This window comes from Puma concolor, chromosome B2 (assembly GCF_028749965.1).
Source record: "Puma concolor isolate L17-30 chromosome B2, mPumCon1.1.hap2, whole genome shotgun sequence".
In the NCBI taxonomy this organism is placed as follows: domain Eukaryota; kingdom Metazoa; phylum Chordata; class Mammalia; order Carnivora; family Felidae; genus Puma; species Puma concolor.
This window is the reverse complement of record NC_141671.1, coordinates 65,901,447-65,925,132: the sequence shown is the minus strand read 5'-3', so window position 1 is coordinate 65,925,132 and position 23,686 is coordinate 65,901,447. Positions and strand designations below refer to the sequence as shown.

The following is a 23,686-nucleotide window of genomic DNA, read 5'->3' as shown; positions in this document are numbered from 1 at the left end:
AGTTTTGAACTTTCCCACAATGAAAACTTCAAGCCCAAATGGCATACCAGTAAATATTACCAATTATTAAAAAATAATAATATCAATTCTACATAAACTGTTTCAGGAAAATTGAAGAGGAGAGAGTACTTCCCAAACCATACTACATCCTGCTACCAAAACCAAAAAATTATAAGAAAAAATAACTATACTAACATCCTTTATAAACATAAATAAAAATTTCTATCAAAGTTTTAGCAAACTGAATCTGACAATATCTAAAAAGCATAGTATATTATGACCAACTAGTTTATGCTAAGAGTACAAAGTTGGTTTAATATCTCAAAATCAATCAATATAATTCACCATATTAACTAAAAAAATTATAAAAGTAAAGAAAAAAAGGAGTGCCTTGGGGCTCAGTCAGTTAAGAATCCTGCTCTTGATTTTATCTCAGGTCATGATCTCACAGTTCGTGAGATTGAGCCCTGTGTTGGGCTCTGCACACAGCCTGCTTGGGATTCTCTCTCCCTCTCTCCGTGTCCCTCCCGCCATCATGTCTCTCTCTCTCTCCCTCTCTCTCTCTCTCAAAAATAAATACATAAACTTAAAAAAAAGAAAAACCTAAATGGCCATCTTAATAGATGCAGAAAAAGTGTCTGACACTTTTTCACAGTCATTCCTGATAAAAGCTCTCCGTAAAGTAGGGAAAGAAGGGAACTCTCTTAATCTAATAAAGAACATCAAGGAAAAGTCTATGACTAATATATTAATGGTGAAAGACTAAGTGCTTTCCTCCTCAGATTAAAAACAAGACAAGGACATCTGATCTAACCATTTTTATTCAATATCTTACTGAAGGTTCTAGCCAGTGTAACAGTGTAATAAGGAAATACAAAGAAATGTAAGGCACCCACACTGGAAAAGAATATTTAACATTTCTTTATTCAGACGTAATCATCTATGTAGAAAATCTGATGAAACCTCAAAAAACTACATTTACCTAAGTTAGGATTCAAAAGAATATATAAAAAACAATATTACTTACATATTTCAGCACAATACTATCAGAATTTAACACTTAAAAAATAATGTCACTTACAATAGTATCTAAAAATACGAACTCTTTAGGGATAAATTTGACAAAAGATATAAAAGACTGGTACACTGAACAAGCTACAAAACAATGAGAAATTAAAGCCCTAAATAAATGTATATCTTGTTCATTAATCAGAAAACTCAGTAATAAGAAGCCAGTTGTCCCCAAATTACTTTATAGATTCAACACAATCCTGATCAAAAATTCCAGAAAACTTGTTAGAAACTGACAAGTTAATATTAAAATTTGTATGGAAATGCAAAGGACATATCACAGAATTGCCAAAGCAAATATTTGCAATAGCAAAGCATAGAATTGCCAAAGAACAACAGAAGAGGACTTCCATTATCCGATTTCAAAACTTCCTATACAGCTACAGTAATCAAGCAGTGTGGGGTTAGAATAAAGACAGACAAATAGATCAGTGAAACATGATAGACTGTCCAGGAATTGATTCAAATATTTACAGACAACAGACTTTTAACAAAGATACAAAAGCAATTGAATGGAGAAAGCAATTTTTCTTTCTTTGTTTTCTTTTTTTTTCCAGACAAATAGTCTGGAAAAATTGGATTTCCATACGTAAAGTAAAAACAAACAAAAAAAAAAAAAAAAAAAGAAAGAAAAAACGCACTTAAATCTTACCTTACATTACAGGCACAAATTAACTCAAAATAGATCACACACTTATATGTAAAGCCAAAAATTATAAGATGTCTAAAAGAAAACACAAGAAATGATTGATATTCAAATTTAGGTAAAGATTGATTAGAGACAACAAAAGCATAATTCCCCAGAATAAAAGTAATAAACTGGATTTCATCAGAATTAAAAACTTCTGCTCATCAAAAGGCCCTGTTAAGGAAACTAAAGGACAAGCCACAGCCTGGGAAAAGATATGCAAGTTATGTATTGGATAAAGAATTTGTATCCAGAATATATAAACATGTTATTCAGCTCAATAATAAAAACATAAATAGCCCAATTTAAAACTGGGCAAAATATTTGAATAAATATTTTTAAAAAATATACATATGGATAATAAGTACTGAAAAGATGTTCAGTATCATGTTCAAATCATTAGGGAAATGGAAATTAAAACCACAATGAGATATAACTACATATCAACTAGAATTGCTATAATCAAAAAGACTGACAAAGCCAAGTGATGTGGAGATACCAGGATCCTCATGCATTGCTGATGGGAATGTAAAATGTATAGCCACTTTGGAATACAGGGCAGTTTCTTAAAGTATTAAACATAAACTCATCATACATTCCAGTAATTATATTGTTAGGTATCTACCAACCTACCTATAAGAAATGTCCAAAAAAGACTTGCAAATGAATGTTCATAGCACTGATATCCATAATAGTAAAAAACTGAAAGCAATGCAAATGTCTATCAAGTGATGAATGTATCAGCAAAATATGCATATCTATACCATGGAATATTATTCAACAATCAAAAGGAATGAAATATGAATGCATATAACATAGGTGATCCTCTACCATACTCTTAAAACTAGATCATATGATTCCATTCATCTGAAACATCCAGTAAGAATAAATCTATGGAAACAGTAAGCAAATCAGTGGTTCTTTGGGCCTGGGATTTGGAATAACAGCAAATAGATTTGAGGGATGTTTTGGGTGATGGAAAGTTCTAAAATTAGATTTGGGGGGTGTGGGTGGCTCAGTCAGTTAAGTGTCTGACTCCTGATTTCAGCTAAGGTCATGATTTCACGGTTTGTGAAATGGAGCCCTGAGTTGGGCTCTACCTTGACAGCACAGAGCCTGCTTGAGATTCTCTCTCTCTCTCTCTCTCTCTCTCTCTCTCTCTCTCTCTCTGTCCCTCCCCTGATCGTACTCTCTCTCTTTCTCAAAATAAATTAACTTAAAAAAATAAAATAAAATAAAATTAGATTTGGGTTATGAATGAACAATTCTATAAATTGGCTAACAATTATTTACTTGTCATAAAGGGGGATTTTATTGTATATAAATTATAATAGGCCATAATAAGGCTGTTTAAAAAGACTATATGAATATTTATTTTTATTTTTCCTCCAGATAACCTTAAATAAACTAATAACAAAAGTAAATTTAATGACTTTGTATTAATGATTTTTTTCAGTAGTAACAAGAAATTCTATCAAGAAATAGCCAATCTGGGCCTTTTTTAGTTTGCAGAAGTATATAAACTAATTGATTTTCTTCTTTTGTAAAAAACAAAACTGTAAGTAAGCAAAAAATTTGCAAGACTAATTACTCATTTTCAGCAATTTTACACCACTATATATTTGTCAAACTAGAGAGCCATCCTATAACGTAAATAGATAAAATATTTTAGTTTATTTCGAAAGGTAAAGAAACTTAAGGCAGCATTGAGTTAAATGATTTGTCAAGTCATAGGACCTCAGAATTGGAAGAAAACTTTGTCCCTAGAATGACTACTTACTATTTAATGCCCCTTTACAATCCTTCCTAAGAGCTCATCAAATCTTTGTTGGAACACCTTTCATAGTAGAGAACTTGCTATCCTCAAGAGGGGAAGTTTCCATCTTTGTAAAGCACTAATAACTAGAAGGACCAAACATGGACCTTCTATAGCTTCTATCCATAATATGAAGTCAGTTGGTGGAAAGAGATTTATACCAATCTCCAGATATCCTGGTTTCCACTACTTCACACAAATGTACCACACAAGTATCGCATATAAAAAAATGTGGATTGACACAATCCAAATCTCCACCATATATAAATTCCTTGAGATGTGGGACAGAGTTCATCATATATACCATTGTATCCATAGAATCCATCACTGCATCTGGCAATTTAGGTACTCAATCAATGATTTTGAACTAAACTGATAATTTTATAACACAAAACAAGCATATGTAAATCGCCTGAGCAATTTTTCCACATCTGTATTCCATACACATTTATTTAGTGCTATTGTTTTGCAGAAATTAACATCCCTTCTTATTATATGTGACATACAAACAAAACATAAGAAAGTGTTAGACTAGGTAAGTTAGGGACTAGGTGACAAAGTTAGTGATTTTATTGATGTGACCAAAAATGACCCTGCAACATGTCACATGATGTACAATGAACTTTGCTTTACAACCACTTTTATTATTAGAAAAGAATATTTTGACAGCCTACGTCACCTAATTTAGAATCCAAGTTATTAGAAGGCTTAATTCATGAGGGGTTTTATTTTGAATTGCACAGTGATTACATGAGTCATAGAAATAACCAACATAATCTGAATTATTAGAGTGAGAATAATACCTGTCATGTTACATATGGAAAGGCAACATGTTGCAGTGCAATAACACACACATTTTAGAAGTCAAATGACCTACATGCCTGGCTTCTATTAGCTATAGGCAACTCATGCAATAACTTCACTTTGCTCATCTATGACAACAACAGCATTACAAATCCTGCTACATATGCATCAAAATATAATCATAAAGATCAAACAAGATGGTATGAAGGCAATTGGGAAACTGAAGTGCTAAACAAAAGTGACAGAGAAAGATTGCATTAAATTGCTGGAGATTTGCTTATCCATATTTATTAAATTACATAACATAATGCTTTGATAACCAAAATGTTCAATTCCCTGTAAAATAGCAAGTTTGTTCTATTTTTTCATGTCAGCAATTTTACAAATGGCTGTCATTATTCAATAGGAAATACTATGCCTTAAATACTAGAGCAAGTACTTTATACCAAGAGAGTGCAGAGTAAAAAGATTCTTTCCTTGTAATAAGCACTTGATAAATATATTCATTTGAAGAGATGCTCTCCGACATCCTTAAATTATCATTTGGGAGAAAATTAATCCTATGGCAACTTCCAAAAATTATTTGTATCTTCACTGATTTTTTATTTAAAATTTAGCATAATTCTTAATTGGTTTTTTGAACCTTGAACACTGTTGGGAATCTGACAAAAGTTAGAAAATCTAGTAAAAAGCATATATGCACGCACATTTTAAATTCTGCTTACAGTATCAGTAGATTCAGAGGCTCTGCAGCCTAAGAATTGAGGTACGGTCCACAGATGCCAGGTTCAGAACCTCTGTTTCAAATTTTCATGAACGTTCTTAATTATACAATTAAAGGCTATAGAATAAGTGAAGCTCTCCCCACGGCCCTCCCCTTTCTTTGGTTCTTTAAACAACATTTCTTTACATTTGCAAATTTGCAGCTTTTATTCTTACCATAGTGGTGTATCCAGCAAACAAACAACACAAAGTCATTATTCAATATGAGACAGCACTTGTAAATAGTAATGAGGTGGAAAATTAATTAAATGTGGCTGAAAATTATAAATTATTTAACGTTACTTCAAAATTCTGTCAGTAAATAAAGCTGCAGGATGGGGAGTCTTTCTGGAAGCACTTTACCTTTTGCAAAAGTATCTCTAGAATTCAAAATAGCAGCCACACAAATGTTTCAGGAACTTAGGTCAAAGCCTTTTTATTCCTCTCTTTGGAAATTAGCAATAGTGCTGGTTCCAAATACTTTGCACAGTTCCTATAAATCTTGTGATATGTTATAAATGAATCTGGTAAGTAAATTTATGAAGGTATTGAAGGCCCCAGCCCTCTTTGCCAGGCCCTTAGAGGAATTTGACTCTCCAACAATACTGCTAATTAAAATCTTGCCTACAGACAACCAAATTCAGTGCGTTCAGGGATATTTTCCGTGAAAGTAACACCACAATTTTAACATTAAAAAAGTGTTTTAATTCTCAACCACTTTAATGCAAATACAATCACCAGCATAACTGAGATCTTTCCCTGGATTAATCAGGTAACTAAGCCACATATACAGAAAAAAAATGCTTTTGGTGATGGAAAAATGGAAAACATACCTGAATCAATCTCTTTTATAGTTCTATTCAGCTAAAGTATTTCACAGTAAAACTACAATCAGATTTTTATTTTTCATCTGGAAAGAGCTTTTACACATGACACACTAGGAAAATCTGTTTTGAGCTTAAAATTGATATCTGCTTACATTATAACAGATTGTGTAATCACTGGATCTAAAACACTCAGCAGCCTGCCTGTGCTTAGGAAACAAGGATTCATGTCCTACAGGCAGTCTGCTTGTCGGGTTTTTTCTAGGGAATTAGTCCTCATTTCCTTCCTTCCTGATCCTTAAAAAAACAGATTTTTTTTCCCCCAGAAAGTAAACTTGTTGAAAGATTTTACTTTCTCAAACACCTATGGCCAAAATATATCCTGTTTACTGGCCAATAATGCAAAAATCTAATATTGTATGTTAGGAAGTACTCCGCTTTCTGTCTTTAGAAAAACCTTCAATTTAAGTGAAAATAAGGAGAAAGTTGAACCAAGAATTTGGCAACTAAGGAGATTTGACATCTAAGTATTTTTTAAACATTTTAAAATTTGTAATAGAAATATATTCTTGATTCCAAATGCCTTTCCTTGATGCCAAATAAACAATTTAGGTACTATTTTCAAAATCTTATGGACAGAAATATGTCTTTAAACAATTAGCAAGAAGTGCCCATCCCCAAGTAAAAGGGTATTTCTTTTCCTCAGGCCACAGAGTAAGATTCCAAGCTTTGCATCTCAAAAGTGGATGACATATGTTTTGGTACAATAAGGAAATTTTAGGAAGGTGGCAGAAGGAAAAAGTGTCTCTCATGCCTGCTTGGAATTTAAGCAGCCGGTTATGAAAAGCCAGCTAGCTCTAGAGCAATGTCCAGAAAGGTGTTTTTTGTACCACGCTCTTGCCCTATCTGGTTGGTCTTGACTTCTTCCCCCCTACAGGAAATTCCAGTACCATTTGGTTCTCTGTGCCCATGCCACTACAAAATCTGCACAATAAATGCCAATAAATGACCAGAATTATACATTTGAGGTCAGTAAAATGGGATGACCAGGTCTGCTCTGTTCTTCTCCATATCCCTGTAATCTAGTACCTAGCCTTACTCAGAACAGATGCTCAGTCCATACTGATGACAAAATGAATGAATGTTGACTGAAGACAGCTTGAAAGTATTTATCCTTTCAAGAGCTTATGTGATTTAACAAGTGTCAGAGTCTCAAGCTGAAGTGATAAAGATTAGAAGGTGAATTTCAATGATCAATCAGCCTGATGGCAGAAGCATAGGAGTCCCAGGAGACCATCAAAGGCTCAAGGATCATTCCATGTCACTTACAATTAGAGATGGTTCAGTCTCTATGGGTAAGTGTGCCCTGTGTGTCTTATAGTCCTTAGTTAGGGGCTAGAAAAAAACACTAGGCCTACCTCCAATTAATCTCTCCCTCATGTCAGAGAACAAAATAGATTTTTAATGTTTATTTATTTATTTATTTTGAGAGAGAGAGAGACAGAGAGAGACAGGGTGAGCAGGGGAGGGGCAAAGAGAGAGAGAGAGGGAGAGAGAGAATCCCAAGTAGGCTCCACCCTGTGAGCACAGAGTCAGAGGCTGGGCTAAAACTCACAAACTGTGAGATCATGACCTGAGTCAAAATCAAGAGTGGGACGATTAACCGACTGAGCCACCCAGCCGCCCTAAGAATAAAATACATTTGTACTATAGTATTCAAGTTTGTTGAAGCCCAATCCCCAATGTGACAGTACTTGGAGGTGGGGCCTTCAGGAGGTGATTAGGCCATGAGGGTAAAGCCCTCATGAATGGGATTAATGCCCTTTATAAAAGAGGCCCCAGAAAGCTCCTTTGCTCCCTTCCATCATGTGAAGTTACAGTGAGAAGATAGCCACTTGTGAACTAGGAAGTGGCTCCCACCAGACACCAAATCTGGACTTCCCAGCCTCCAGAACTATGGAAAATAAATGTCTGTTGTTTAAACCAGTCAGCCTATGGTATTTTTGTCACAGCAGCTCAAATGAACTGAGACATATGACAAAGCCTGGGAGGTGGGCTGGAAGTAGATAGTAGACCCTGAGGAGGAGAGAGCTTCCCAGAGAACTTGAAAGAAGTCTGTGTGATCCTTTCTTCATCACTAGGCACCTTTTCTCTATTGTCCTTCTGACTTGTTCACTAATTTAGGGTCCAGATCTAAACACCTCTGGACAGACTACAGTAAGCTACCTTTTTTTAATGCTTATTTATTTTTGAGAGAGATACAGAGAGAGAGGGAGAGATCTTGAGTGGGGAAGAGGCAGAGAAAGAGAGAGAGAGATACAGAATCAGAAGCAGGCTCAAGGCTCTGAGCTGTCACCTGAGCAGGGCTCAAACTCATGAGCTGTGAGATCATGACCCAGGCTGAAGTTGGTTGCTCAACAAACTGAGCCACCCAGGCCCCCCAGTAAGCTAACATTTTTGAGCAATTACTATCTGCCCAGCCTTGTTCTAAGTGCTTGTCATACAATCTACACAATAATTCTAAAAACAGGTATTATGTAACCTCCCCCTTCCCCACTCCATGAATGAACTATGCCCAAAGTAACGCAGCTTATAAGAAATAGAGCCAGAGAAACAAAATAAATAACAATTATTGATAGCTCATTATGTATTAGGGCTTTATATACAGTATTTCATTATTTCTCACACAATCCTATGAAACACATACTTCTATTATTTCCATTTTACAAATGTACAAAATTGGACTTGAAATGGTTTTGTAACTTACCCATACCTACACAGCTAATAAGTGACAGGGCCAGCGTAGGGATGCAGGATTCCAAGTTCCTTCCATTTACCCAGTCCTCTGTCCTCATCACACACAGGTTCCAGGATCATAAAAAGGCTAACATTTATGGAATCCCTATTACATGTCAGGTATGCTCCTAAATACCTATATTAACTCAGTTGATCCTCCATGAGCTGGGTATAATTACTGTTACTATTACTGATGCCATTTTGCATTTGAAGAAATTGAGGCAAACCAATTTTCTCAGACACATGATGAAAAAATGTCTACACTTAGGCTTGGACCCAACAGCTTATCTTCAGACTCCATGCTCTGAACTATTGCATCATTATGCTGCTTATGAATGTTCATATGACTAAATTTAAATAGCACTTATTTAGAAATCATATTCATATACCCACTAGAAGTTAACCCTAAGTCCAAAGCATTTTATCATATTCCAGGTAAGTTTTATGCAAAAATAGCATAGCTTCCCCATTTCCTATATTTCCATGGTAAAGCTGCGGTGGAGAGGACTTCAAAAAATTTAAAGGGCCAGACACTTGTTTAGAGACAAGACAGGAGAAGTTGGAATATTGACACCTTTTGTCTACAGGAAGCTTGGGAAGACATTCCTGCTTCAGCACCCCTCCTGGCTGAGGACGAGGAAGGGTTGGAGAAGTGTGTCCAGCTGGAGAAGTGAGAGTGAGGCACTGAGCTGTGAAGAAACTGCTAGATGGAGTTAATCCTGGTAGGAAGTTCTTTGGAATCCCACCCCAAAGAGATGGAGCAGGTAGTGAGACATCTTCAGCTAACTTCCCTTTCAGGGAGATAGCAGGGAGCTGGAAACTCCAGGCCTTTCCTTCCAATATAGCACCCTGGACCTCAATCTTCTACTTGTGTCCTTTCATCTTTGGTCACACCTCACTTAGAACTTGCTCCCTGGCAGCAAAAGGCAGAAGTCATTATGTATTTGCACTGTGTATCATTATTATTATTTTGTTAATTAGCTGAATTGATAGAGCACTGAATTAAACCAAATTAGCAACTTTTTCCATGGGTATGCCCCCATCTGTAATAGTTACACTCTTTTAAAGTATTATCAACTAATCCCTAGAGAAACTGGGATGGAGGGAGGAGAATATTTATTTATTGGTTGATTTATTGATTGATTGATTTAATATTATTTATTTCATCTCCATTTAGAAAAGGTATGTGCTCTGTACTTTATTTCTAACTCTCAGCAGGTTTCACATGATCATGGCTTACAGAAGTGATGAAAATATGTTAATTAACAAGGTTGTAACTCCCTAGCTGTGCTCCTAGTGTGATTCATGCTGTATATTAGTGGGAGGTGGGGGGAGAAGGTTAAATGATATGCAATGTTTTACACTGCATAATAATTGTTACATTTTGACATGAAATCAAACATACCAATACTAGAAAAGGAGTGCCCCAAATGCCCGCTCAAAGAGCCAGTGGTGTTTTTGAGGAATTTTAAGCTCCCTGGATTATAGGATGCCATGAATAAGAGGATGAATGGTAGGTAGGTTGGCTGGGGAAGTTTGACCCAAAAATCTGGTGCAACATTCCACAAAAATAGGATAGTTATTAACGAGTGGCAACAGTGGGGAAATGATTACTGTGGGTTTGAAACAAAAAAATTAGTAAATCATAACACTAAATGGAGAGGCCTGTGGCAGGTCTTGGAAGTGAGTTTAGAATTCTGCAGAACTGAGCTGTGGTTGCAAGTGAGAAACAGGCTGGTGGGCCCCCATGGCACTTGACTCTGCCTGGCCCTGGGTGCTTCAGGGAGAAGAAGCCTGCAGTACAGCCTAGAATCTTTCCTGCCAGTACAGTATACCAAGAGCCTTCCCCCCTTTCTTCTCTTGCCTTCAGAGCCACCTCTGCAGCAAACCCCAGGCTGAGAAGTGCTCTGGGGACCTGGGCTCCACCACTGGGTTGCACCAGCAAGGAGGGTGCAGCTTCCTTGGTGAACTCGGTTGAGGCGGGGGGAAAGAAGGGGCACCCTGGCTGTGTTTGAAGATGTGTGGTCCACAACATATACCACTTACTTGATTGTTTCCTGGTACCTGAAAACAGTAAAGATCTACATGTTACGTGAAAATGTACCGTATTGAAAAATAAAAACACAACCCACAAATTGCACAAAAATTTGTATAAGCATGATTGTTTTATAAAAGGACGCAAGAACGCATTAGAAACGGGGTGTTATATGATTGAAACAGTCTGCAACGCATAAATGTTTCTAACACTCTCCCAGAATTCCTGCCTGGTTTGTTTAGAATCCAGATGGTCCGCATTGTGTATTTTCATGTAACTAGCCATCCTAGCTGCTTGGGAATCCTGTGATGAAGGTCACTAAACCGACTGCTGGCTTCACAATAGACAAATGACAGAAAATTAGGCATGAAGAGATGACAGAATCTCCTTCCTTTCCATACTAAACGTCTTGAATGTGAAGACTTGCTATCAATTTTAAGAGGAAAGTTTTTTGTTGGAGGTGAGCACCAAAATAGCATTGATTTATGACAAACCAATACCAATTCCATTAAAATGAACACAGTAGTTTCAGGCACTAATAAGTTATCACAACACTAGGTAATAAGGCAGTTCCCTTCATGACTTGCTTTATAGCATGGGTGCTGACTGGGCTCCTTCAGTTTTCCTGGCTACTGTTAAGATTATGCTCACAAAAACATACATAGATGATACTCTTTTTTATATAATACAGCATTTCAGATTAAAAAAAATTTTTAATGTGTATTTATTATTGAGAGACAGACACACACAGAGCGTGAGCAAGGGAGGGGTAGAGAGAGGGGGAGACACAGAATCCGAAGCAGGCTCCAGGCTCTGAGATGTCAGCACAGAGCCCCACGCGGGGCTTGAACTCACAAACTGCGAGATCATGACTTGAGCCGAAGTTGGTTGATTAATCAACTGAGTCACCCAGGCGCCCCCAGATTTTTTTAATGTTAAGACCGAAATGAATGCAAAGAAAACAGGCCAGGGTATTCAGAGAGGAAAACTAAACTCAGTAGATGCCAATGTCACAGCTGTGAAGATGACCCTTGGGGGTTCTCCTGGGTGGTGTCAGCAGAGGGAAGCCTATAAAATCTCAATCTGTTTTTGTATGAGCAAAGACATGCCTCATAAGTTGAAGCAGGGATTTAAATTAAAGTCCTGCTCAAGCTGAATTGTCTACATGTGGATAGGAATATCTCAAGATTGACTGTATAATCAAGTTCTAAATGTTATATTCTGGTGTAGGGGGCTACAGGAGTTTTAAAGTGAGTCAGTTCTCCACTAAGAACCATCACTATAACTCTGACCTACCTCCTTCTTGATGCTTCAGATTTCTCTCTTGGAAACTGGAGGAGAACAGAAGATTCCCTGGGTCTATCCATATCTAAAATTCTATCACTCCACAAGTATACACTGGAGCCATGGAAGCCTCACTAGGTGGTTGGGGGACCAGGTGGCAAATGGCAGCCAGACTCTGAAAAGAAGTGAAGGGTATAAAGTTTGATAAAGCCTGTTTTTAAGATGTGGAATAGATGCAGCCTAAGTCACAAATAAGATAAGTTTGAGAAAGCCAATAAGGAAACCATACTTTTATCGTATAGATTAAAAAACTTTATTAAGTACCTCCTCACCTTGCCAGGTACTTGGAACACAGAGGAGGTGGATTCCCTGCTTTTACCTTTTTTACAGTGTATTAGAGACATAGACAAGCAAATATGAAGCAGAATCAACAAAGGACGTGCAATGTAGATATTGCTAGGTGGTAAAGTCATGGGTGATGTTTATGATTTTATTGTCAATTCTGTTTTGTAAGTCATCCAAAATAAAATGCATTTTTGTAATGAAATATATTATTAATTTTTTAAAGTTTATTTATTTTGAGAAAGACAGACACAGTGAAAGTTGGGGATGTGCAGAGAGAGAGGGAGAGAGAGAATCCTAAGCAGGCTTTCTACTGGCAGCTGACACAGGGCTTGAACTCTTGAAACAGAAAGATCATGACCTGAGCCAAAACCAAGAGTTGGACACTTAACCGACTAAGCCACCCAGGCACCCCAGTAATGAGAAAATACTTTTTAAAAATAAGAAAATATATTTTAGAAGGATACTTCACATAAACATTAGATTTTATGTTATCAGGGTGGTATTATAAAATCCTTTGAGGGGCGCCTGGGTGGCGCAGTCGGTTAAGCGTCCGACTTCAGCCAGGTCACGATCTCACGGTCCGTGAGTTCGAGCCCCGCGTCGGGCTCTGGGCTGATGGCTCAGAGCCTGGAGCCTGTTTCCGATTCTGTGTCTCCCTCTCTCTCTGCCCCTCGCCCGTTCATGCTCTGTCTCTCTCTGTCCCAAAAATAAATAAACGTTGAAAAAAAAAAATTAAAAAAAAAAAAATTCCTTTGAGAGTTAACAGAAGAGCTACCTGAAGCTCAGGTTAAGTAGCTTATTAAGATCACAGAGCTATAGTGAAAAACCAGAACACTGGCATGCACATAAGTATATCTTACCAAAGTTTTGTTTGTTTGTTTGTTTGTTTGTTTGTTTGTTTTAAGCAGGAGAGCTAGGATTAAAGCTAAATCCTCTAAGTCTCCAAATCCCAGGCTCTTTCTACCACCTGACAGTGTCTACTAATAACAATATGCAATCTCGAGGATCAAGGTAAGAACTGTAATACATTCAGTCATAAAAAATGAAATGGGAGAAACCTGTGTAAAAAAAAACTTCTTCAAAAATTTGAGTCTTACTGTCTTGCTTTTACTCTCCTGTATCACTCTTAAATTTTTTAAATTTCTTCCTTTCAATGTTTTCTTCTATCTCTATTAAAGACACAAATAATATTTGGGAAAGAAATAAAGGGAAAAAATAACATATTCCCACTATACTAAAATGACTATTGTTGATAATGTGGAATATTTTTTCCCTAGAGTTTTAGGGGTTTTAAAAATTATATAATTATACTGATACCTAATTACAAGTCTTTCGTGGATTTCTGCTGTAATTACCCAAAGTTATCATTAAAAATTTAGTCAACAATAAGGGAACAGCGCCAAACTAAAAGATTAAGAAATATATCAAATAAACAATCTAAGATCAACACTTCCATAACACTATGCCATTAAACACTAGACACGTGAAAGGCTCATTCAGAAAAAGGTTTAGTGGTAAGAGAAATTTAGGGAACATTTCAGATTCTTATCCCATTTTTGGAGATTCACAGTGCACTTTGCAAAAATCTGAGAGAAGCAGTGTTTAAGGAAGAAAAAACTTCTTTAATTTTAACTCAACATTTCCTAAATTTATTTGCGCATAAAATTTAAAAAAATATTTTACACTCATTAGTGCCTTTTGGAATAGGATACACTTGAGGATACACTTTTCCAGTTCTTTCCAGTGCTAGATTTTAAACGACAACGTTATTTGACCTGACTACCCATGCCATACAGTACCCAATAGGAAAAGACAAGCAGCTTCCAAGATCAGTTGGGCCAGAAGCGAGAGGAAAGTGGGGACACTGTGGAACTCTGTGCACTTGGAAAATACATCTAGAAATGCAGCATTCAGCATTCCATCCTTCCAATCTTTAAAGTGTCTGTTTAACAAAATATTTCAAGATTCTAAATTTTCCCTGTCAGAGATGTCAGCCAATGAAAGAAGCCTGGAGAAATCACTAGCAGAAGGTGAAACATTGACATTATTTGATGATTCTTCCTTTATTCTTATACATTTCCTTCTTAACTTTGGGGCCTTAAAAGCATTCTTGTTTTGTTTCACCCTATTCCTATCTCTATATTCAAGTACAAAAGTCTGTTGATCCTACATGTAGCATATCCTTCATGTTCTTCCTTTCGTCTCTATCCCACCCTCTTGCTTATTTACTTAATAATTCTCCTTTGGGCACCTACTCCATTCTCCATGAGACATTTGCCAGAAATGTGGTATCTGCCCTGGAGAAGAACACACCTAGTTGGGGGAGACTCATTCAGGGTTATCATCTCTCACCAATACCACTGTATTAGATCTTTCTTGCCCTCAGGCCCTTGTACTCTAGTGTATCCTCTAAAATTCCCATAATTATCCATTAAAAACCCAAATATGATCATGTCACTCTCTGTCCTGAAGTCAAATAATGGCTGCCAAATGTTATCTATGTACAATTAGGTTGAACTACATAAAACTGTCAATATTCCTACTAAGATGACAATTTTGCGTGGTTCAACACAATAAAATGAAATTTCCATTTTTCCATTTGTTGGCTACCGTTTTACATGAAAATCTTGAGAAGGATCTTTTCCAAATCTGAAAGGCATTTTAGGTATCATCAAAAATATAGACTATGAGGCATAAATAAAATCTGTTTTGTGAGCCCCAAATCAAAAGCCATAGGGCACACTCTTCAATTACTGGCAGTGATTTAAAATCGAGACGCTTCTCACATGGACAACTCTGTGGTTTACTCTAGCATCAACTCCTGCTACATGTACCCATAACCCAATAAACTTCCTGCATGTTCCAGTTTTTTTCTTCATGTTCTACTTCCTCCTTGGGTTATTATGAGGATTAAAAAATATACATAAAAGAATAATCTATGTAAAGTAGGTGACAGATTACATTTACTATTAGCAATAGGCCTAATTCTCACTTTTGCAAAAACAAACAAACAAACAAACAAACAAACAAACAAACTTACAACCCCATTGGAAGTAATCTCTCTGCACTGTTCTCCTGGCATTTCCTTTGTATCTCTAATAAAGCACATATCAGGGTCTATCTTGACTTAGAATTATTTATGCATGTGTCTATTTTCTACCCTGGATTATGGACCCCTTCTGAGCAGGGATCATATTTTATTCATGTTCTCACCTACATTGGGCAGAGGGCCTTGCACTGTGAAAGCAGTTTGCCATGCAAAAAGCACTATCAACTTGATGATGATTTGCATCAAGCATATGCTGAATTGTATTGAATTCTTTGTTAGTGAGGGTCAATACCACTGCTCTCTGGGAATAGTGGTCATAAAGTTAGAAGTTAGGAAATTCTTTCAATGAGAAGGACTGCCTGGATGGCAGATATCTGGAACCCAAATGCATTGTTCTCCCTAGTACAATTCTACTTTCCTAAAGGTGGAATTATCTTTTTTCCTTAATCATAGTGTAAGTAAATAGTCACCTTTCCTAATGCAACATTCATTTTCTCTCTTATGGTTTCTTAGACAAAGACATGAATGCATAAAATCCCAATTATCTAAGTAATTGGGACAGTGAAGAGTTAAGGAAGCATTCAAGAAAATGCATGGTCTATGACTTCTTTTCCAGTGTTTTGAGAATTCAAAGCTATTGAGAAGGGCAAACCATGGAGGGCTATTCCTGTGAATTAATTCTGCTCTTAGCCCAAGACTTTCCTTCACACTTAAGGAGAATAACATCCATGGAAGTGAAGAAACATGCTCAAAAATATTGTGGTGAGGCAACATTTCTGTTGTGATGGATTTAGGCCAACCTATATGGAAAGCAAGGGGTCACTTTGAGATGGTTCAAGAATCTTTTAATTTTAGGCATCATATTTTTCTGATCCCAGAAGTTATGTTACCCTTGCTGCCAAAAAGCTGACAGAAGGACAGTCCAGGATAGACAGGAGAGTAAAATTGTAGCTTTAAATGCTGTTCTAGGAGATGCTGCTCCTGGTGGTTTCCAGAAAGCCAGAAAGGCATTAAAACCAAAGACTGCTATGGAGAAGGTCACTTTGAAACTCAAGTTTTGAGAGCATCATATGGTATTTTAGACATTAGAGGAGATAATCTTTATTGTTCTATGGAACTTGCAGCTGATAGGACCAATTGCAAAATGCTAGGCAACCTTGACTCACCTGACATGGAACCAGAGAAGCCAGAGACATGAAAGCGTTCATTTTTATCTCCTTCCTCTTCATCACACTTGCTACTTGTTCACCATGTCAGCTATGTAGGAATCAAACCTCTTTAACCACACTCCCTTCCCCATTTAATTACCTCCCTATCACAATCTTCTGCCCTTTCTTCTGCTTTCCACGACCAGCCTTAGCATCCTTCCCTGCATAAATCTAGCCACATCCAGATTCATTTTAGCCATATCCCTTACCCCTTATCTGTTCCAAAATACGGAAAAGAAAGAAAAACTCCTTAACATTCTAAATCACAGATGGCAGGAAATCACATGTGTTAAAATTAAGTACAAATATACCTGACACTTCATCAGAGGCAGTAAAGTGCTATGGTTAAGAGGGAAAACCGATGCCAGACTCTGTGGTTCAAACCTTGGTTATACTACTCCATCATTTAACCTCTGCATACCTCAGTTTACCCAACATTAAATTAAGTATGGTGTTGATACCAATTGCATTAGTTAGGATAGTGAAAAAATAACAGCCCCCTAAATGAAAACAGAAGTTTACTTCTCTCTGATGGGGGACTGTGGGGCTGATGAGGTGGTTGTGTGATTATGGGATTAGGTTCCTCTGTCTTATTAAGAACCAACCACCCAACAAACCTTTCAGTATAAAAGCTACATAATAGGAACAGTATTGAGCAATAGAATTTTTCTGCTATTTTCAGAAAAATCAATATGTATACATCAAAGTATTAACTAGGAAATTAGGAAATTGTGGAATTCAGAAAAATCAATGTTTGCTTTGGCATATATTTGAAAGGAACTGAATTTCTTAACAAAGAGAGATGACAATTATAGACCTATTTTCTTTACAAAAGATCAAGGGATTTAATTTGTTGGCCAAATTGTTCACTAACATTTATGGGTACTTCTAAGAGAACAAAGAGATTCTTCTAACCAAAGTGTGGAAACCGAAGTAAAACAAGTAAAGGCAATCTTTTTAACCAACAAGTGGCAAAACTTTGGCCATATCAGATGTGTATAAAGTAGAGGCTTTTCTCATATAAGGACTCATTAGGTTCTTAAGGTTATCACTGGCCCTTTGGGACAGTACAGAAAGCTTATTTCTGTACCCAACAGATGAATGTCTACTATCATGGAGTTTTACTACAATATTGCAGACTTAGGTAGAACAGAGTACTGGTTTTGGAGTTAGATCATTTGAGTTTATATTCTAACCTTACTTATTGTCTGTATGACCTTGAGCAGGTTCTTAACCTCTGCATGTATTAGATTTGTCATCTGAAAATAGGAACAATAATCATACATGCCCCATAGAGTAATTATGATGATGCATTAAAAATAATATGCATAAAGTTTTTAGAGCAGAAGCATTGAGGAGTTGTTGGCTATTTAATTATTAACATTACCCAAGTCTTTTAAAGGTTTTACAGCATTACAGACATTAACTTCTTTTTTTCAACGTTTATTTATTTTTGGGACAGAGAGAGACAGAGCATGAACGGGGGAGGGGCAGAGAGAGAGGGAGACACAGAATCGGAAACAGGCTCCAGGCTCTGAGCCATCAGCCCAGAGCCTGACGCGGGGCTCGAACTCACGGACCGCGAGATCGTGACCTGGCTGAAGTCGGACGCCTAACCGATTGCGCCACCCAGGCGCCCCTACAATTAACTTCTTACTTCTACACAGCTTTACCAGTCACAAAATTCTGTTGTCACGATTTCGTCACTACAGTTTTCAGGGACAATACTCCCATTTTAAAGGCAAGAAAACTAAAGCTTAAAAAGAGGAAATAACTTTCATAAGGTTGCCAACCCTCCAAACCAATGGGCTCAAGTCAATAACTTGGTATTCTTGCAAGTTAGCTTCCCTTGGCTGTAATCAGAGGAACAATGGTGGCGATGATACATGAGCCTTAGATGATATGGTCCAGATAGCTCCTTCTATGGACCATGACACATAGCCATGCTTTCCTTGACACCCATGACTGGGCCAGGGAGAGCACATGACTTTACGGCAGTGCAAAAGCTCTGCCCAAACAAAGATGACAGCCACTTTCTGTTTTCTCCTTTGGAAATTTGAGCATTTCTAGTTGTGACAGCTGATGTTACAAAGAGCTTCACCTCTACCTCATAATCTTTATCACTTTCACCTCAATTTCTTAAAACAGACAATTTTCTTAATAACGAAAACTCAACTTTAAGGACCCTCTTCAAACCTAATTGTTATCCTTAAGCCCCATCTGAACAGAAATTCTAGAGATGCCACTGAAAGGAGACTGAAAAGTATAGCGAGGGAGGCCAGGGGCACTCAGGGAAGGGCATGTTTTTCATGAAGACTGCCTAATAGAGATAAAACTATTGCTGGGTAACAAGCAGAAGTTTCAAGAGCAGAGCAAGAAATCTAAATCTAAATTCTAAATCATGGTAAAGGCAAAGTTCAACAAAATTTTACTTTATATGGACAAGAAGTTATCTTAGTTCTAGATTGTAACTCAGTGTTGAATCCTACTTATTTGGGAACCCATGACTCTTCCCTTAGGGCCCACAGGTCTCTTTTGCTATTATAGAAGTGTCTCAAAGTAACTCAATGATGTCTCTTACACAAGTGTCTGTAACTAACTCAATGGCATCTCTGTTTCTTGCAACCAAAGACCGAGACAAAAAGAAATGTAAATTATTAATTAAGATCTCTGTTAGGGTTTTAAAACAAAAATACCCTATATTTTACATATGAAACCATACAAACAGAGATGCACAGAAAGCTGATCTGCCATGAGAGGCACAGAAAGAACCAGGAAAACATTCAGAGAGTCAGAATCTCTGAGTTCAGCTGCTCCTTCCCTTGAGTTTTCAGAGACATCCAATGGCCTTATAGCAAATTCTCTTTTTTTTCCCTAAGCTAGCTTAAGTTAGATTTCTGTAGTTTGCAACCCCAAATAGAGCTAATGTCTAGATTTCTCATCCCAGAATTCTTTGGGGGAATTCAACTAGATAAACTCTGGATATGTAATTCAAATATGAACACACATATATATGGGCCTGAACAAGCTATCTTAGAAATGTAGGAAAACATTAGGTCACACTGAAAACCCAGAATTTAACCTTAACTGCCTGATTTTGAAAAGATAGTCATGCATACAAGTGATATCCAACTAGAAAATTAATTGTTAGTAGAAAAATGTTCCATAAATATTGTAATGTTTCTGAGTAAAGAGCACTGGCACCTGGGTTAAAGGATGACTGAATAGCAACCCTAAATATAGAGCCCTCCAGAGAGCTAGACAAATTTGTTTACATTCCAGGGTGGTGAAGGTAGTAAGGTAGAGACCTTCCCATGCTCCGAGAGCATTTGTTTACATTCCAGAGCAAAGATCTATGCACCACCCCCCTGCCCCAACCCTGTACTCTGTCTCTTTCTCTTCCCAGAGGAGAGGATGGGAAGACATGTCAGCTGCCCTATAGCCTATAAAAGCTGTGAGTTTCACAATGTGGTGTTCCTCTCATGGAGTACCTATGCAGGTCCACCTAGCTCTTTCAGAGCTGTCACATGGGGAAACTATGACATGGGGACCAGATACAAGATGCTCTGTGAGGAAATAAAAGGTATTTTTTTTTCTGATCCATATATGGCAGTATAACTTGCTAACTTGCAAGTAGGGTAATATCTCAAACTCTGCCCAGTTTCAGACTTAACACTATATCCTAGATTGCTCAAGGTAAGTTTACACCTCCTATATAGAATAATTAATAGACCTCATTTCATTCTTAAAATTGTCCCTGTTCAGAAGGTAAATATGTTCACCCAACATACAACTCACATAATCTCAAGAGGTATCCTTCAAGAAATGCAATATTACCTAATTTTCTGCAGGTTTGGGTATTTGGTGATTCATTCTTTTTATTTGCCAACTCCGATTGCCATTAGGTTACAATGCTAACTCAGGTTATATTGCCATTGAAATAGTAAAATTGTCCCTTGAGGCTTCTCCCTTTCAATTCTTCTAGAACTTGGTACCTGTGTTGAAGCACGCATCCTCTGCTTTGTCTTGCAGTATATTTATGTATCCTTCTCATTCCCTATACCTGTCTACAATATTTTTCTCCACTGACATCCATAGTCTGGACTTATGCAAATGAATAAAATACCTCTTGGATAAGGCAAATAATTATCCTCAGATTTAACTGCTTCAAGGTTCAATTTGTATTCAGGTTTACTAAGCATATGGTTTACCTGTGCCCAAGTTGTATGACAACTCTCGTGTGGCAATTTAAACAGGGCTGATATTGATTTTTCTCCACAAATGGGAGAGTGAGACACAATATTAAATCATTTATCCCAGGTTAATGGCAAAAGGGAAAACAAAACTACAAAATATAGCTACTGGAATTTCTGTTCAACATTCTATCCTCAGTATGACTGTGTGTTTCTATTTTGCGTGTTTACTCTGTAATGTATTTATTGTGTGATATATATAATGTATTTCATTCATTATAAAGCATGTTTCTGAAATATTGGTCCTGCCTTCTAACACATTAATAATAATTCATTCATAAGAACTATTTTTTAATTTACAGTATTGATTTTATATATATTCATATATATTTAATATTCTGGAAGTATATTGATAGGTTCAGAAATAGAAGTTTTTTTTTCAAATTTAGGATGCAAATGCATTTAACTATATTACAAAATTTTCTACCACTGGAGACAGTATACTGCAGCCTCAAATTACAAAACTAATGTATCTTAAAGCAAATTTAATTTAAATTACAAAATTTTCTACAACTGGAAAAAATCATAGTCTAGCCCCCTTAAATTACAAAAATAATGTTTTCCCTTTGCCATTCATTCCCAAAGAAAATAATTTAAGTGTATCCCAGACAACCATAGAGGTCCTAGGATCCTTCTTATATTTATGAGAGAAGCTACCTACTGGTAATGATTTATTTATATTCTATTTATTTTTGCGAGAGAGAGAAAGACAGAGAGAGAAAGAAAGACAGAGTGCATGTGGGGGAGGGGCAGATAAAGGGGTAGACACAGAATCTGAAGCAGGCTCCATGCTCCGAAATGTCAGCACAGAGCCCAATGTGGGGCTCAAACTCACAAACCATGAGAACATGACCTGAGCCGAAGTCAGACATTTAACTACTGAGCTAACCAGGCACCCTGCTGAACTCCTACTTTTAATCCAATTCTTAACCACCACCACAACTTCCACCACCACCTACTCCTCAGTCCTTCCCACACTGGTTTCAATCCCTTGACATATATTTTCCTTGCAGTGAAGATCCTGTCCCTTGTCCTTCATTGGTCTTCCATTTTATAGGCTCTTGCCTGCTGCCATCTGCTAGACCCAATGTCTCCTCCAAAGATCTTTCACGCAACTCTTCATGTCCCTGTCTAGGCCTCCAACCAGTCATTTGGACCCCCTCAGAAAACTCAGCATCCTAATACTTTATCCTACAGAGTAATTTTCTCTTTCTTTTGGTCTTTACCTCTTCAACTCAAATTAGGCATGTAGTCTTTTTTTACCATTATTATTTTTATGTTAAAAGGAAACATGTTGTCTTCCCAAATAAAAAGAGCAATTGTGTTCAGGGTTAATATTCAAACTGTTTAGCAGGAAAAAAAAAAGACAAAGGTACCAAGCTACCAGAACTGACCATAGTGAGGCTGCAACTCTGTACATGTGCTGCCAAAACGAGAACAGCAAGGCTGCAATTCTGAGTGACAATCCAGTGGGAGAGGGATTCCTCTGACTTCTTCAAGCAGTGATTCTCAAACCTGGCTGCATGTAAGAATCACCTGGAAGGCTTTTCAAGCCCATCAATGATTGGACCCAAGCCCAGTCCAGTTGAATTGTAATCTCTAAGGAAGGGGTCCAGTATTGGTATGTCTCAGAACCTTTGCAGCTGATTTTTTTTTATTGCAAAATGATCACTACAATAAAGCTAGTTAATATTTGTCACCATACACAGTTGAAGAATCTTTTCCTTGTGATGAGAACTTCTAAGATCTACTCTCTTGGCAACTTTCAAATATGCACTATTGTACTATTAACTATAGTCACCAATTTTGCAGCTGATTTTAATGTGCAGACAGGTCCAACAGTCACTGGGTTGGATGAATGAGATATGCAGCCATGACTGTTACTGCTCAAACTGTTGCCAGTTCTTGACAAAGCTTTTCTTCTGTTCTTCTGAGGCCCATAGGGGGGAAGTGAATTGACCAAATTCAACACAAGAATCAGTGGCTAAATAGAAACTCTCTCTTGATTTTCTGATTCCCAGACCAGTCTTCTTTCCACTGCACCAGGACCCTACAGTATAAACTTAGCATGCTGCATATTACCACATTATATATGTATTTGTTACAGTCGCCACTTGTGATTAGTCACATGATTCTATGTATACTTAATGACTTACTTTCTCGAATGCTCACCAAAGGCAGTTGTTGAGGATGAACAGGCTTTCATCCTGATTGGTCTGGCTATTTAAGATCCACTGTGCAGGGGCGCCTGGGTGGCGCAGTCGGTTAAGCGTCCGACTTCAGCCAGGTCACGATCTCACGGTCCGTGGGTTCGAGCCCAGCGTCAGGCTCTGGGCTGATGGCTCAGAGCCTGGAGCCTGTTTCCGATTCTGTGTCTCCCTCTCTCTCTGCCCCTCCCCCGTTCATGCTCTGTCTCTCTCTGTCCCCAAAATAAATAAACGTTGAAAAAAAAAATTAAAAAAAAAAAAAAAAAGATCCACCGTGCAATGTCTTGCAATAAGTAGGTAGTAGCGTTATTGTCCTAATTGTCATTGCAGACTGAGGAAACCAAAGCATAAACAAAGAAGAGGTACAAAGCATAGGAGGAAATGCTCTGTAACTCTGATCTCATTGCAGTATCCAAATGCCATCTTGTACCAAGAGGAATCTGTGGGAATGCAAGTGAGCAATATTTACAGCATCTGTGTAAGGGGATAGCTGAACCAGTAGTGCAGGTTCAGTAGGAGTAGAGAAAATTTATGTTCAGTTTGT

General features: G+C 37.3%; 1 long non-coding RNA gene across 4 annotated transcripts in view; it reads left to right on the top strand.

The window, feature by feature from the left end:
- Positions 1–9,923: 9,923 nt before the first annotated feature.
- Positions 9,924–23,686, top strand: part of LOC147581022 (uncharacterized) — a 79,790-nt gene continuing 66,027 nt past the window's right edge. For 3 of the 4 annotated variants that reach the window (XR_015251321.1, XR_015251322.1, XR_015251319.1), the window contains exons 1-2: positions 9,924–11,256; positions 13,334–13,436. This is a non-coding gene — a long non-coding RNA (uncharacterized LOC147581022). Of the gene's footprint in view, positions 11,257–13,330; positions 13,437–23,686 lie in introns of all 4 variants that reach the window. The other variant, XR_015251320.1, reaches the window with a different exon arrangement.